Raw genomic sequence first — 4,850 nt, forward strand, 5'->3', positions numbered from 1 at the left:
AATTGCGCTAATCGGGACATGCAAGGCAGGACATAGGAAAAGTAAATAAAAAAACACACACACACACACACGCACACGCATACACACACACACACACACACACACACACACAAACTTGAAAAGCCAGCGACAACTTCTGACAACACAAAACGAATATACATTTTTTTTTCAAATATTCTTTTCGTTTGCAATTTGTTTTTAGTGACGTTCATGATGAGCAGCCCCGTTTCCGTATGTAAGGTTATGTTATATTATTAATTAATATCATTTTATGTTTGAGCATTATATTATCTCATGTTAAGAACACCTAAATTATATTCTGTTGTTTAATAATTGCTTCGACTTGTTTTTATCTTGAGGGCCCGGCTTCAAAGGGGCATGTCGGTGCTTCCGGCGGGTTCCCATCAACTCAGATCAACAACCCGCTAAACATTTGTAGTAGTCGTCCTTTATGACCGACTTCCTCATCACTGTCAAAATATTTTTATCAGGTGGACTATATAGTTGATGCTTGGGCTGAAACGATGAATGGAGTACTTCCGTTAGTGACACTCCATAAGTGTGCTCCGGATATGAAATCTGTAATTTGTGATGGACCGGCTGAGGGCCATTAGCTGGCACCCGACCTCTGACCTCTTAGCGAGTGGGAAGGGGCTATCATAGTGTAAGTGTAGCGGGTATAGCGGATTATTGGGGGGAGGTGTTTAATGAAACCCCAGGCTCTTCTGTGTGACCTCGTTACCTCAATCCATGTATTGATGTTGCCGGGATTATTATACGCTCCACAACAACACACACACACACACACACACACACACACACACACACACACACACACACACACACACACACGCACACACACACACGCTTAGAGCTGTTCGAATAGCTGTTGTTGTCAGGTCCAGAATTAGTGTAACATCCCAGCAAATTTGCGTTGGCCTGTCAAATGCATTTCCCGCGATATCTTCGCATCAAAGAAGCAAACTTTGATCATAGCGTCAAAGCACACGCGCACACAACAGAACGCAAAATGCCCGCTCCCTAAAATGGGTTGAATGGCTGGATTTTGCTGGTGAAAAAGCGGATCAGTTCATGGATGGATGGATGGATATTAGCACATTAGCAATTACCTTTGCAACAAAGGTGATGATGATAAGTCAATGAAAATGTGCAACACCAAAGTAAGAACTTAAAAGTTCCCGCGCGTGTTAGCGATGAGGCTAACATTAGGAAAGAGCTCACCTCTTGGCACTCATCGGAAATCTTGTTCCTCGTCACTGAGTAGTACTCGGTGAGTACGTATAGAAGCTCGTGTCAACAGGGTGTCGAGGCATCGCCGTGGCAATCGCTTCCCGGCGTCACCGTGGTAACCGCAGCGCTGCTCAAGCGTGATGCGGCGGGCGGCGCTTGAGGATAAAAGAACGTCGGCGGCCCAGTCGCCTTTTTCAGAAATAAAAGCTTGATGACGTCCGCGTCTTCTCAAATGGGTTCTTCTCTCTTTATTGGGGAGGGGGCCGCAAAGTTTATCTGCCCCCCCCCGCCCCCCACCTTTACCACGCACCCCCTTTGTGAACACTGATGCTAACAAGTGGAAAGCAGTTTTTGCATAAATTACAGCTAATCCATCGTAAATGATGCAAATGTATTCGCTGGTTGAAACTTCGACCAATTTCGGACACAAAAGAGGAAAAGTGGGAAAAAAAAAAAACAACACTTTTTGCCACTCCGACCGACGACAAACTCAGGCACACATACTTCAATCGACACTTTAAACCGATTGAAACATGTGAATGAGTACACATTGTCTTATTGACTTCAATAAACTCCAAAATAAATCCAGCAATAAACGCATCCAAATACACAAACGGGTATGAATTAAAATGACATCCCTTCAAATTATGAACAAACAAAAAAACGTACAAAGCATAAATAAAAATATCATGAATACATTCATAAACACACACACACACACACACACACGCACACACAGAGGGAGTTCAGTGAATGATGACTTGCGGGTGACTGCTGATGTTTTCGTCTCCTTTCAGGGTGAGGTGGAAGCCACGCTCAGGGGGTCAAAGCTCACGCGCGCGCGCATACACCCCCCCCCCCCCCCCCCCCACCCACACCCACACAAACTTGAAAAGCCAGCGACAACTTCTGACAACACAAAACGAATATACATTTTTTTTTCAAATATTCTTTTCGTTTGCAATTTGTTTTTAGTGACGTTCATGATGAGCAGCCCCGTTTCCGTATGTAAGGTTATGTTATATTATTAATTAATATCATTTTATGTTTGAGCATTATATTATCTCATGTTAAGAACACCTAAATTATATTCTGTTGTTTAATAATTGCTTCGACTTGTTTTTATCTTGATAGCTTCTGATTGGCTGTTGAAGTAAGAGAAGCAGGAAGTGATTTTATTTCCGAGGAGAGTCGTGTTCTCGAACCTGCTGAGGTACAGACGTCTTATTTTCCCCCTTTTAACAAAACTGCATTGAAAGGATTCCATCTCTCCTTTTGCCGTTCGTCGTAGAGTAGAGCTATCCACTAAAAAACAACGAACCCCTCAACTTTCACGTATTTCAAACATACCCATTCAAACCAACAGGGAAAGCTTTTATTGAGCAGGATTTACGATGACATCCGTGTACGAAATTGGATGAAATGATGATGGAAGCGAAAAAAAAAAAGAAGTTGGTGTCAGGTTGAGAGTGACGCGGCCGCGGGCGGTGTGACCTCGTTACCTCAATCCATGTATTGATGTTGCCGGGATTATTATACGCTCCACAACAACACACACACACACACACACACACACACACTTGAAAAGCCAGCGACAACTTCTGACAACACAAAACGAATATACATTTTTTTTTCAAATATTCTTTTCGTTTGCAATTTGTTTTTAGTGACGTTCATGATGAGCAGCCCCGTTTCCGTATGTAAGGTTATGTTATATTATTAATTAATATCATTTTATGTTTGAGCATTATATTATCTCATGTTAAGAACACCTAAATTATATTCTGTTGTTTAATAATTGCTTCGACTTGTTTTTATCTTGATAGCTTCTGATTGGCTGTTGAAGTAAGAGAAGCAGGAAGTGATTTTATTTCCGAGGAGAGTCGTGTTCTCGAACCTGCTGAGGTACAGACGTCTTATTTTCCCCCTTTTAACAAAACTGCATTGAAAGGATTCCATCTCTCCTTTTGCCGTTCGTCGTAGAGTAGAGCTATCCACTAAAAAACAACGAACCCCTCAACTTTCACGTATTTCAAACATACCCATTCAAACCAACAGGGAAAGCTTTTATTGAGCAGGATTTACGATGACATCCGTGTACGAAATTGGATGAAATGATGATGGAAGCGAAAAAAAAAAAGAAGTTGGTGTCAGGTTGAGAGTGACGCGGCCGCGGGCGGTGTGCGCGCAGGCTGGGAGGGGGAGTGGGGGGTGGGGGGTGCATACGGGCGCGTCCCACCGCGACTCGCCCGCTCATTGACAGAAAGAGAGAAGAGACCAAGGAGCTTGCTTGCGTCCTTCTCCGAGGAGAGAGAGACAGAAACACAGGGAAAAAAAAAAAGAGCTGTTCGAATAGCTGTTGTTGTCAGGTCCAGAATTAGTGTAACATCCCAGCAAATTTGCGTTGGCCTGTCAAATGCATTTCCCGCGATATCTTCGCATCAAAGAAGCAAACTTTGATCATAGCGTCAAAGCACACGCGCACACAACAGAACGCAAAATGCCCGCTCCCTAAAATGGGTTGAATGGCTGGATTTTGCTGGTGAAAAAGCGGATCAGTTCATGGATGGATGGATGGATATTAGCACATTAGCAATTACCTTTGCAACAAAGGTGATGATGATAAGTCAATGAAAATGTGCAACACCAAAGTAAGAACTTAAAAGTTCCCGCGCGTGTTAGCGATGAGGCTAACATTAGGAAAGAGCTCACCTCTTGGCACTCATCGGAAATCTTGTTCCTCGTCACTGAGTAGTACTCGGTGAGTACGTATAGAAGCTCGTGTCAACAGGGTGTCGAGGCATCGCCGTGGCAATCGCTTCCCGGCGTCACCGTGGTAACCGCAGCGCTGCTCAAGCGTGATGCGGCGGGCGGCGCTTGAGGATAAAAGAACGTCGGCGGCCCAGTCGCCTTTTTCAGAAATAAAAGCTTGATGACGTCCGCGTCTTCTCAAATGGGTTCTTCTCTCTTTATTGGGGAGGGGGCCGCAAAGTTTATCTGCCCCCCCCGCCCCCCACCTTTACCACGCACCCCCTTTGTGAACACTGATGCTAACAAGTGGAAAGCAGTTTTTGCATAAATTACAGCTAATCCATCGTAAATGATGCAAATGTATTCGCTGGTTGAAACTTCGACCAATTTCGGACACAAAAGAGGAAAAGTGGGAAAAAAAAAAAACAACACTTTTTGCCACTCCGACCGACGACAAACTCAGGCACACATACTTCAATCGACACTTTAAACCGATTGAAACATGTGAATGAGTACACATTGTCTTATTGACTTCAATAAACTCCAAAATAAATCCAGCAATAAACGCATCCAAATACACAAACGGGTATGAATTAAAATGACATCCCTTCAAATTATGAACAAACAAAAAAACGTACAAAGCATAAATAAAAATATCATGAATACATTCATAAACACACACACACACACACACACACGCACACACAGAGGGAGTTCAGTGAATGATGACTTGCGGGTGACTGCTGATGTTTTCGTCTCCTTTCAGGGTGAGGTGGAAGCCACGCTCAGGGGGTCAAAGCTCACGCGCGCGCGCATACACCCCCCCCCCCCCCCCCCCCACCCACACC

This window comes from Hippocampus comes, unplaced genomic scaffold (genome assembly GCF_001891065.2).
Source record: "Hippocampus comes isolate QL1 unplaced genomic scaffold, H_comes_QL1_v1.1 scaffold302, whole genome shotgun sequence".
NCBI lineage: Eukaryota > Metazoa > Chordata > Actinopteri > Syngnathiformes > Syngnathidae > Hippocampus > Hippocampus comes.